At 41.1% G+C, this 12,205-nt stretch overlaps 1 protein-coding gene across 2 annotated transcripts in view; it reads right to left on the reverse strand.

The window, feature by feature from the left end:
- The window catches only part of LSAMP (limbic system associated membrane protein), a 995,705-nt gene that overhangs the window by 426,460 nt on the left and 557,040 nt on the right, over positions 1-12,205 (reverse strand). The gene's annotated exons all lie outside the window — the stretch shown is intronic.

Below are 12,205 nucleotides of genomic sequence, written 5' to 3' on the forward strand. Positions count from 1 at the left end.
TAAATGGAGCAGATATTTGTCTCAGTGAATGGAAAAATACAGTACGAATTAAGTCTGCAGAATGAGAACATTGGAGGAAGCGACCTGCATTGACTGGTAGCCAATACTGCACCCCTCATGATGTGTAACTAATAACAGCACACGAGACATTTGGCTTGCACATTAAATATTAATAACATTTTTCTTCTGACTCATCATTAAGCCAGAGGCTTGCTGCACAGAGCAAACTGATTTACAGACCATCCGTGGCAGGCTCCAGTGCTGCCCATGGCACTCAGCGAAACACCTGCTATCCTGAGGTTTGGGGAGGGACCAGCAAGCGAGCCAGGTCAGAAATGGGAGGCTTTGAAGTGCAGGAAAACAACAATCTAGGCAGGTAAACAGACAGAGAACCCACTCTTCTGACTGCACCCCTGCCCAGAGATAATAGCATGTGAAACAAATCTCTGCAAGGAGCTCAAGTCCGACCACTTGGCTCTGAGGATGCTGCAGGTGCAGCTTGTGTACAGTGTTCACCTGCCCATTTGCTTCTCAGATAAATCTGATGGCACCTCTGACCTTCTGGGCAAGCCTTCCACAAGCAAGAGAACATTCTCAGAACACAACTGTGACTATTTTCATAGTGAGGAAGAGGACCTACTACTCTCCTGAAAAAAATGCTCATCTCAGCCTTGTTTATACTGGAAGGGAGTCTGCTCTTTTATACCTCTTCTCTTTGCAGGCAAGGTGGTTTCTACTTCAGAAGCTTACACTGCCTGCAGCTAGAAAGAACTGTTTGTCTGATCCATGGAGAGTGTTTTGCAGGAAGCCATTTCTGAAATATGGGACTCAGCAAACTATAGGTGATGTACAGAAATTGGAAAACGCTTTCAGTGATTCTTAGCGACACCCTATCAAAAAAGCAGATTGTCTTAGAAGCTTCAAATGTAGTTTTTTTGAGAGAACCTGCTGAATTCAAGCAGTGTGGAATCCATTTTGAAACGGTGAAGACTTGAGAAGTGACTCAATGATGAATTAGAAACATCAGAAGAAGGTCAGATTTTTAAACAAGGTGCCAGACATCTCCCAAAGAGCTGTGCTTTCATTTAAAAGACTAAATAAATAAAAAATTAGTAACTCTAATCCCTTTTCCCTATGAATTTTCAAAATGTAGGTAGATCACTAGAGAGTTTTTTACACACTGATTGTGTGGGGGTTTTTTTGGGGGGTTTTTTTTGTTTGTTTTTTTTTTTTTTTTGAGAAAGACATGTGATTTATTTCATTTTGAAAGCTTTGGGGACAGGGGCTGAGGTGGGAGATAGAAATGGGTAAGAATGCCAGACAAACTCTTCACACTTCTGGCATCATAGCTAGGAGTCCTCTTCAATTCCTGGTTTGTAGAGATCCTAGATCAGCTGTCAACATTTCCCAGAGAATGCTGTAGCGGTCCAGGATTCAAAAGGGCAGAGTCCTATACACCTCCTTGGTGATCTTTGACAAATGACTTGAGAACTACTTGTGCCCAAATTTCTGGGCATGTAAAACAGAAAGAGTAAACCACACAGGCCTCCTTCCTCATCTCTCTGAGGTCTCTCGTGCCACAGACTGACACAAGGACATGCTTGTGTCCACCCATATGAGTTTGCAAGTGTTGAGTGTACATCTGAATAGGCACGCAGACAAGAACATTTATGATTGCTCCCACTACATTCATCCTTTCCTTTCCCAAATCCCAGAGTATAACTGCACAGTCTCCATCATTTTCTACAGCCCACATTTCCTTCCAAACATAGCGCTCTGTTCTGCTGCACAGAGCAGCTGCCTCACTGGTAGAAACTTCCAATGTTCCTCCCTCACCTCTTTTTATCTGTAAAAGGCTCATTAATACCGTCTACATAAAGGTCCCCACCTACAATAATATTGCTGCTCAGCAAAGATTGATGTTTACAGGACAATATGGTGCCATATTGTCAAAGGTTTATTACTCTTAAGAGATCCACTCCAGAGAATTAGAAAGGTAGAGGCAACTAGCAACTGTTAAAGTAAGTGAATAAAGTGTATGTTGTGATTCATCATCTTTGCTCTTTTTTGTTTATAGTTATTATCATCTCTGTTTGCTAATTTGCAGGGTGTCACTGTCACACAAGAATTTGCCAGATTTTCTTACATTTATCTTGTGTGTTGCCCTTTATTGCTCAGCTGTTTTGAGGCACAACAATGAGACAGCTCTCTAAAAACTGGTACTTTTTAAATTGCTTTCTGCTCAGAAGCAAGGGGTAGGTCCTGTACCTGTTGGCACAATTGCTGAATCAAAGCCTGCCTGCTACAGAGCTGTCTCCAAAACTCTCATCCCCTATCAAAGCATCACGTGTTCATGTGAAAGCACTGCCAAGGTTCGGATCATTACCCAGAAACAATTGTCAATAAAATAGCATTAGAAACAAATCAAAGCACCAATAAAAGATATTCGTTTCCAGATGAGGTCTGTGTGCCAATTAAAATACTTCAAGATCTATGTAAGAAGAGATGATTTGACCATTCAAAGAGCATAAGGAAGGAAACCAGGACAGAGGGGAACAAAGAAAAAGGGAGCATCAAGGGAAAACTGATCTCTGCATGGGATTGCTGTTCAGAGGAACCAATTTGTGTTGATGAGTTGGACATTTAAGAGCCGATAGCATGTTGTGCTGTCTAATATGACATTGGTGGCTATGGGATTTCTTCAGCAGCAACTTTATTCACTAAGATCCAAGCACCAGATAATGAATTGCACAGTTAGGCAACATTTCTCTGTGTCAGCGTTAGAGGCAGCAGGTTGTCAGCAGAGTTTTCTCTGTTCCAAGGCTGAAGGCTGGGAGGGAACCGAGTTGGTTGGTTCTTTCAGGAACATTCTACAGAGTATATATTATTCTGGCGGATGCTGGGACTCCCAGAACATCCATGCCCTGATGGGCTTTTCCTCTGAAATAACTTGGCCTGTTAAGGCATGAGGAGTGAGTGATGTGCCAAGAGTTCCTGCTCCCCAGGAAGCTACTGGAGCAAGCACACCCAAAAGAAAGAAAAGAAATCACTTCAGGGACATGAAGGTGCTGTATCTCCCATATGCCTTTTTTTTTTTTTTTTTTTTTTTTTTTTTTTTTTTTTTTTTAATTTATTTTTTTGTGATTACTCTCCTGCCCCCTCATCACTATTTTCTTGGGTTTTGTTTATTTCACAGAGTTTGCTTACCTTTAATGGCTGAGCCAGAGGGGAAAAAACACATAATCTTGCTAAATCATTTCAATCTATCTGCCTCCTACTCTTATGGTGTACAGCTAGCATTTCAGACTTCAGACAGCAAAACAGGCTCAGAAAGTGTAACCAATCATGCCAATTTCAGGAGAAGAAAGCTTCAAGAAATAAAAACCCAAACCCCAGCACATCAGGATGAGATAATTGATCCATCTAATTGCCTGTACTGAATAAACGGAAGCAGGACCGGTGGTGATAATTTCTAAAAGATTTAGTTTTAAAATATTAGTAATTCAGATAAGGGATTAACACTAAGACTGTAGGTGACTAATCTTGACTGTGCCTTTTTTAACAACAGCGTTGCTACCACCATCATAAAGGAAATTAGCAGTGATAATTAGATCAAATCCTTTATGTCAGTAATCCCACTTGAAGATATTTTCAGAAGGTTGGAGGTTTAAGGCAATTTCCTGTGTGTGTCCAAGACGCATTAATTAATATTGATACTTAATGTATTCCAGGCTTACATTTATTTCTTGGTTATACTCAGAGCTGTGCATAACTAACTCATTTGAGATAATAGTTTAGTCACACTAGAAAATTACTGTCCATTCAGCATCAAAAATTATCAAGTAACAAATCAGAGACCTATAAAATTGTCTTACATGTCAGAGAATTGAGTTTCTCTGTATCTAAGCAATTTGTGTTGTCTTTTTTCTTTCCCATGGAATTACCCTTGAAACCCTGCATTTAAAGTAAAATTAATCTCATGTTGTGACAATATTTCCCCAATGACTTATAGTGCTTATGTCATTAAGATTTCTTCCCTAAAGATCAATCTCTACATTCCTGAAAATAAAAAGTGTCATTACTTTCTTTTTAATAATTTTAAACACCTTTATGTAGAGAAGGGAAGAGGGTAAAAGGGAGGGAGAGAGAAAATATTTCAAAATCCCAACATCCCCACAGCCCCTGCCAAACAAATTAAAGTATAAGACTAAAAGTACACGACTTAAAAACTTCAGAGCTATTGAAGTAAATTGTATGGTTCTGAAGGCCTAAACAACTATTCTGCCATGGTGCCTTCACATTTTTGTTCCTAGTGGTTGAAGATCCATGAACAATCTCTCCCCTCACTGTACCCTTAGCTCCTTATTTCTGAACACTTCAGTAAGGCTACACTAAACCACAAAAATCAAAGACAAGAAATTATTGTTTGGTTAAATCCTAGTTTGCCTATCTCAAACATCCTGCTGATGTGCTGTACAAACTCAGATGAGGAAAATACTCCAAGGTTCTTGGAAAGAAACCGTATCGCAAAAACTACCTTTGGGAGCTGCGCTTTGCTGATCGTTCACCAGTCTGACAAAAGCAGGAAGGGCCACTTACCTGAAAATAAAAAGAAAGAAATATCCATGATTATTCATGTTTTTAAAGGAAATTACACTTTCTACAAAACGAGGAAGAATAAAATAATTGTGGTGCACTGGCAGACTTTGTGTGGGAAGCTCAGGGCTGAAAAGGCAGGAAATCGACCTGAACATACAATGGAAGAACTGTAGGAAAAAGCTAGGCTTAAATAGGGAAGGATAAGATTGGAAACCATTAGATTTGTAAACCAGTAACAAAATATGAAGACATTTTTCTGCCTGCAATGATATCCCAAATAAAGGCAGCAGTCACATTCTCTGAGGTTTCCTTCCTATTTTCTGCCTTTCACCCATTTCTGCTCTGAAAATTTTCTTCCAGTGTGCAGACTGAATGTGTCCCATTCTGCAGATTGAAGGATTTCATCTCCGCAATACGCATTAAGTTCAGTGAAATAATTTATGAATCCTTCCATGACATCCTTCTTCTGCCCCCTCTTTATCAAGAAAACCAAACAAAAAAGTCAGAGAAACCTGCAAACAAATTCCTTTCTGTGCAACTCGTGTACAGTCCTATTAGCAGCAACACAGCAGGCCATTGATTGGGGAGGGAAAAAAGGCTTTGTTTATGGCAATGGATTTTAATCCTCCTGGTGATAGTTTATTTCATTGGAATTTTTGCAGAGTTGGCTATTACACTGATGGAAACCCTCAGAATGGACTGATTTTAAAAGGGGTGGGGCGAAAACAAGTGGCAGTGCTTATTTTTTGAAAAATATTGTTATTAAATAATTTGAAACACATTGATAAAATGTGTCTGAGAGTTATGCTGCAGTAATTTATAATATAAATTAAATTTCTATTGACAAATGGCAATTTAATCCAGTGACTAACTTCAACAATGTGAATTCCTCTGCTGTTTCTCTTTCTTTTTTTTTTTTTTTTCCCTTGCTTTTTTTTTTAAGACATAATATATAGCATATGAAGCAGGATACGTGCTGGGATAACCAGATACTGTGCTGTTGCTGGCCTCAGACTTATTTTCTGCCTAATCTCCCCAAAGGACATACAACTGGGAGGAACCTAACCAACTCCCTTATCATCTTTAAGTATGGATCAATGCTGGGAAGTATCCACAGGGAATCCATTCTGCATAAATACTTGGTTTCAGGTTAAGCAGTGACTTTTGCGTACCTGGATTCACCCTGTCTACTCCCATCCCAAGAAAATCACCACAGGGGACAAAAACCAACACAAATCCTCAACTCTCTTGAAATTAATTCACCTAGATGATTTAAAATAGAAACAAGATCATGATCTTGTCCTTGACACATCCTTAAGGAACAAACAAAGGACTGAAGGATCAAGCCACCCACTGTGCTGTCTGTCCTTTTGCAAACACAGAGACAGATGTACCCATCGACGTAGAGATGCTGAGCCCTTGGCAGCAACACTGCAGAGCTCCCAGCTGTAATGGGATACTGGGAAATCAGATCATCCTACATTTAAACTGATTTCTATCGCTGATGCTCTTTGTAGTACAGAAGTAGCATTAAGTGCAATAACATGCTGCTGCATGGTCACTTAATTCTAGAAGTAAATTCAATACTTGCTGGCATCCCCTATCCAAAGATACAATGTGTACACATGTATTGGCGCTGTTAGTTAGAATTACCTTTTCAATGCCTCCTGGGGAAAACCAGAACAGCTTAGACATCTGTCTGGGAAGAAAGGGTTGTCATTCCAACCCTTTGTTACAACAAAATTGTTTAGAAATTGTTCTGTCGCTTGCTTTGTAATGCCATTATGGCCCAGTTGCTGCCTTGGGCACTTGCGGGTTTTCCTACAAGAAATAAGAGGGGCCTATTCCCATTGCTTGCAATATTCTCAAGGAAGGAGCTGGGGTAGACCAATGGAGACAAACACAATGTCCTTGTGACGCCACTTGCATGTAGTTAGAAGGAGGTAAGGAACAATGCCAATGCTCTTCTGATATGTCCAGTGGAAAAAGATTTCTTAGGAAAGCTGTCTCCCAGGTGCACTATCCAGAACACCCCATTAAGAACTCCAAAGTTCTTAATTTAAGATATAATTTTATAAATTTATTTTGGAGCCTCCTTTTCTGGGTGAGGGAAGTATGAAAAGGAAAATATGAATACAAAAAATACTGGAAACATGTGATTTTGGTTTAAAGTGTCAAAATGGGTTCAGTCAAAGTTCAATGGGTTCAGGACAGGATAAACGTTGATAGAGATGTCTGACAAGTGTTATCTTAAAAAGCAGACCTGAGTGACAGAATACCTGGGAGCAGTGTTCAGTGTTTGCACTGGCTCATTTTGTGACCCTAGCTAAGCTTGTGCCCTGTCCTGTTAAATGATACTCATCAGGACACTTCCACCATTTGTTAAGTCTGTTAAGATGTTTCAAGAGATGAAAGGAAGTGTTTTCTATCACACAGCATGACCAACTGGCAAAACTTCACTGCTGTACCTGGGCACAGTAGGGCCACGACAAAATCCACCTTCTGACTCAAAGTAAGGCTGCAAACTTTGGTTGCCTTTCTTGTGAGAAGGATATCCCTCAATTTCTCCTAAGGAAGCTGTTCCACTTCAGTTAAACAAATATTACTTGCCCAGAGCAAGATTGAGTGTAACTCTATAGTAATTAAGGCTTCCAGTTCTGGTTTCAGGGAAATGAGAAGGATTTTACATCTTCAGTTATTCTCCCCACTCCTGTAATGAAAGTTTCCCTAATTCAATTCAAGCTTGCAAACATCTGCAGGGTAGGTGACACGAATAACATTGCGTTTTGCAGCAGATACACGTCTTGTCAAAAACACTTCCTCCAGCTCTTGTTCCAACACCATCTGTGGGAGAAACTTGACTGAGTTCATTGCATCTCTACAGAAATACCAGTGGCTGAGCTTGATGGTGGCTGAGACAGTGACACAGACTGCACCCCAACACCCCTTCTGCCGGGGCCAGGCTCTCCCTGAGGCTTTCTCTCCACAAGCTGACCTATCCTTTCCCTTGCTTAGCTGGAGAATCTTGATGAGAAGAGAGCCCGCGGTGGGATGGCTGCAAATGTAATGCAATCAGAAGATAATGACTTCAGAAGGAGAGGGGAGGGAGGGGATAATCAGCAGAGGCAGATGAACTCCCAAGATATAGAAAAAAAAAAAAAAAAGACTGTTTTCATGCAGATGTCCCTAGTAATGAAGAATGAGAGAAGAGGAATACTGAAAAAGAGGTGAAATGGAAGCTGATTTGTTTCTAAATAGCACAGTTTCAGAGTCTTCTGTGGGGTGTAAGTTGCTTCTTAAACTAAGAGTGTCTGAAAATACCCCAGACAAATTCAGACCTCTCAGCCATCTCTCTTTTTCTCTCTATTATACTCATATTCATACCACAATTTAGAGTTAGCTTGGTGGGAACTGGGGACAGGAATATAAAATATGCAGGGAACATCCCTGTCTCCCTTCAGGCTCAGGTTTAGCTAGGTGTCTATGAAAATATTATGCAAATGCAACTGTGTTTTCTTTGGGCAAGCCATTTAACTAGAGCTTTCAACACCTCAGAAGCCTGCAGACAAAGGGTGAGGGTAATGATAAATGCAATTTATTTACAATGAGCATAAAAGAGAAGGTGTAGGCAGCTGCTCCTACAGGTGATCTCTCCCCTGCTCACCCTACACACTCAATCACAGACTTCAGACTTTCCCTCATGATGCCTACATGTTTCCTGGGGTGAGAGGTTTCCAGGGATCATTGTACTCAGAGAACGGTCCTCCTCGTTCAGATTCTGCATTTTGTATTCAGGTATGTGACTTCTACAGGCAACGAGCTTTAACTTCAAAAACCAAAACAGTAAATGACCTGACCTTGGCAAGCCTCATACAAATTCTGACCCAAGGTTCAGATCTGGAAGAACCTGTGAAGATTTTCAACTGCTTTGATAAGAAACTAGGCACGGATGCAGTAATACATCACTCTTCTACAAATCCTCCCTAGCCTAATTGTATCAATACTTAATGGCAGCAGCTCTAAACAGTACACCTGCACTGCTGGATGTGCAACTACCAAATCTAATAACAGACTGCTGGGTACCACAGTGGGCTGCTGCACAAAAAACAGAAAAAAAAAAAACAAAGCCAGAAAGTCTTCCAGTGCACATTGCTAGAGCCCATGTTGTGGCTGATAAAATCAGAAGCCTTGACTTCTCAGGTGGTTCTACACCTCTCATTTCATCCCTCCATATACTTGAGTGTGGGTGTTAGCACCAGCATCCTGAACAATTCCACCACGCCTCCATGTGCTCTGCCTCTTTTCATTCCCTCAGCAGATGAAGTTGCTAAGCTATTCTCCTTTCCCTGCAGTAAATGCCTGCTCTGTTAGAGAGTGCTGGCACACTTGCATCAGCAAATTAAGCTGGGATGGCTGAGGGCATTATGGCCTGCAGCTCTCCATCAAACCTCTCTCCCAGAGATTGCAGATTCCACGTAAGGGACAACCAAACAGCTCCTGGGTCAGCTGCTGCACTTTACAGCTCACTCGATTAGCATGAATCAAATTGATGTCAGCTTACTTTACCAGGCTGGCTGTAAAACTGTTCTAGGGAAGGGGCTGCTTCATGAGCCATTCAGCTGTCCCTGCTGTGGGGTGGCAACATCTGGCAGGAACTCCATGCAGAAACCACTTGCCCCCCACAAACTTCATTAGTTGCTGAGCAAATGAAAAAAAAAAAAATCCCAGCCTGTTCCATCCCAGAAATAGCTGTTGTATGGGTAGAATAGAAGGTGAGGTGACCTCTGTACAAACTGGCTTCCAAGGATGACCAAACATAGGAAAGGTGTAATGAAGTAAATTATTATTTATTATTGTTATCTCTGAGATCAAATACTCTCTTAAAAAATACTTTTTATTTTTTTCTAAATAAAACCACTGCTTATAACTACGACAATGTCATTACCAACTATGCAGCAATGTTATGCCAAGGCACTATTAAAAATGGCTTTAAGTCTAAAGTAGGTCTAATAAAGAGTTAATAAATCACTTGGTCTCAAAAAAAATATTACTCATAGTTTACTGAAAAACCTCACATTACTTTTTATTAATGCCACATAAAATATTTGTGTATGTAGAAATTAAGGTGACACAATTTACTTGACAATGATGCACAGGATTCATATGGCACTTAGCATCCCCAAAAGATCCCAAAATAGTGTGTTAAAAAAATATGCCAGGATCCAAGTGTTACTACATTCAGCCCAGGATTTCAGCCAGCTCTGGGCTGGAAGCAGTTAAGCACTTATTACAGTACATCAGCACTCTTCAGGAATTTAAGAAGGAGCCTGAAGAACACAGAGCTCGACTCAAGGAGGGAGGCAAAATAACATTCTTCAGAAATACGGTTGGGATACAGGGGCTGGTCCTGTTTCACTCACAGTAAATTATGATGGCACTTTTCCAAGGCTGAAGAGTATCATTACTTGCAGCCTGGGCCGTGTCAGAGATGTGACCTCTCCTCACAACCCAGCCCATCTCAGGGCAGGGTTTCTGCTTGTGGAGTTCTTTGTGCAATTCCTGATGGTAGTGTGGGGTTCCTTGAAAAAGACATGTTTGACTGAGTGCACTCAATCTCATCTAGTTTACCGAGATTGATTAAATTAGAATCAGCAATAATGAAATTAGAAGTAAGACAGTTATAACTCTCATGGGAAGTGCACTTCCATCCTATTACTGTACAGGGAAAGTGCTAGCATGGAAAAAAAATTCTGTGAGCTTTGGAGCCCCTTTTTTCCCTTTTACCTCGTAGTGCATGAAGTGCACATATTGTACTTTATTAAGTCTGTGTGATAAGTAAATTAAAAACCTCTACTTTGGCTTCACCTTACAGAAGAGAAAAACACTCAAAAATCATTACGTTTGGGATAGAACAGGCAAAACCACCTCATCCTCATATGCATTTTAACAAATAGCTCATCTATCACACTTGGAAATCAGAAAATTTAGAGTGGACTAAAAATCCTCCTTGGGACAGAGCTCATCTCTAAAAGGAAACAGAACAGCCAGATCACTGAACTCTACTCTGGACAAGTAATGCCCCACAGTGAAGAAGCTGGTGTTGAGATTTGGCTGGAAGTATCTGTGTGTGCATCGCTGAAGGGCAGAGCCAGGCAGTGATCTCTAATGGATGCTGCTGAAAAGAACTCACCCTACACGCTCAGTGCTGCAAATGCCCCTGCCTGTGTTTGAAGTACTACAGGTCATGCCTAAACCACATTTGTAAGAAAGTGGGAAGAAGGCTGCAATGGCTTGACAAAAATAAATAAATATTTTGCAAGTACTTAGCCCTGAGATGAGCAACAGACTGAACAGATTCACAGCTGCAAATGATTCCATGATACTTTTGGATTTTTTTTCCATTTCCATCCCTTTTTAAAGTCACAAAATTAAAGAAACAAATGCATGTCTTCAAATGCTTCTGCTTACAAACCAGAACCAGATTCTGCAAGCTAAAATTGGTCCAGCTTGAAATGTATTTGTCTACGGTTTCCCTTGGAAGTTTCAAATGCAGTGCTTAAATGCAGGAGCCTCCCAGAGGGTGCATGTTGTGAAAGCTTGAGCAGTTTGGATGCAACTCCAGAGTCACCTGCCATGTTTGTTTCCTTACTTCCCTGAATGAATCTTTTAACTCTTCGAAGCAAATCTTCAGTGTAGGTATTGCCAAATGCGAATTCAAAATTTGTTGCCAGTGAGCTTTACCTGAAATCTACTCTTTCTACAAACCTTCCTCATCATAAATGTGCTCACTGGAATAATCATGGGATATGGATGCCAAGAGAGTGTCAATGCAATCAAGACAAATTGGTGAAAGAACTAAGAAAGCTACTTGACAGCACTCATCCAGCTTGGATAAAGACTACTTAAACATTCCCCCTGCTTTCCTGCACCACAGGAAGTCCCTTGGCACCAGAGTGCTTGTGCTCTGCCTCTCACAGCGCCGCGCCCCCCACGCCTCCACCGCCATCCGCGCGGGGCTCGGCTACCTGAATCGAAACATCTGCTGGCTGGCTGCAGCTGGAGGCTTTTATCACAGCTGCACACCAGCCATGACAGACTGATGTGGGACACGTTTATCCAAAATGTTACTTCTTTCGCCTGTCTTCTCATCCGGGGAGTTCGGCTCCCCGATTCCGCTCCGCAGTGACATCGACCACGGGCCGCCAGGGCAGATCGAACACACGAAGCCTTCAGGAAGAGTTGAAAGTTGTAATAAGGGCATTATCATGAATCAGCTTGGGATTGATCAAACACTGTGTCATTTTGGGATAGCTCAGCCCCTGGGCCACAGACTGTCAAAATGAGAAATATGGACTAAAAAACCTAAAAATGGTTTGAAGCTGAAGGCGAATATAGTTATGAAAGAAACAAAATGATACAACCGCCAAAACTAGCAAGGGCTTCAAAGCAGACACCTAGGGCATTTTAAATCTTATAAAAGATGTCCTCAGGCACTTGACAGATCTTTTACCATATTCCTGAGCAAGTTAGGTTACAATGTTAAGTCCTTCTATTGAAATTCTGTCTTCTGTCCATTTTCACCACCCTAGACACTTTCCCTGTCTCA

The sequence above is a fragment of the Prinia subflava genome, chromosome 28, assembly GCF_021018805.1.
Source record: "Prinia subflava isolate CZ2003 ecotype Zambia chromosome 28, Cam_Psub_1.2, whole genome shotgun sequence".
NCBI lineage: Eukaryota > Metazoa > Chordata > Aves > Passeriformes > Cisticolidae > Prinia > Prinia subflava.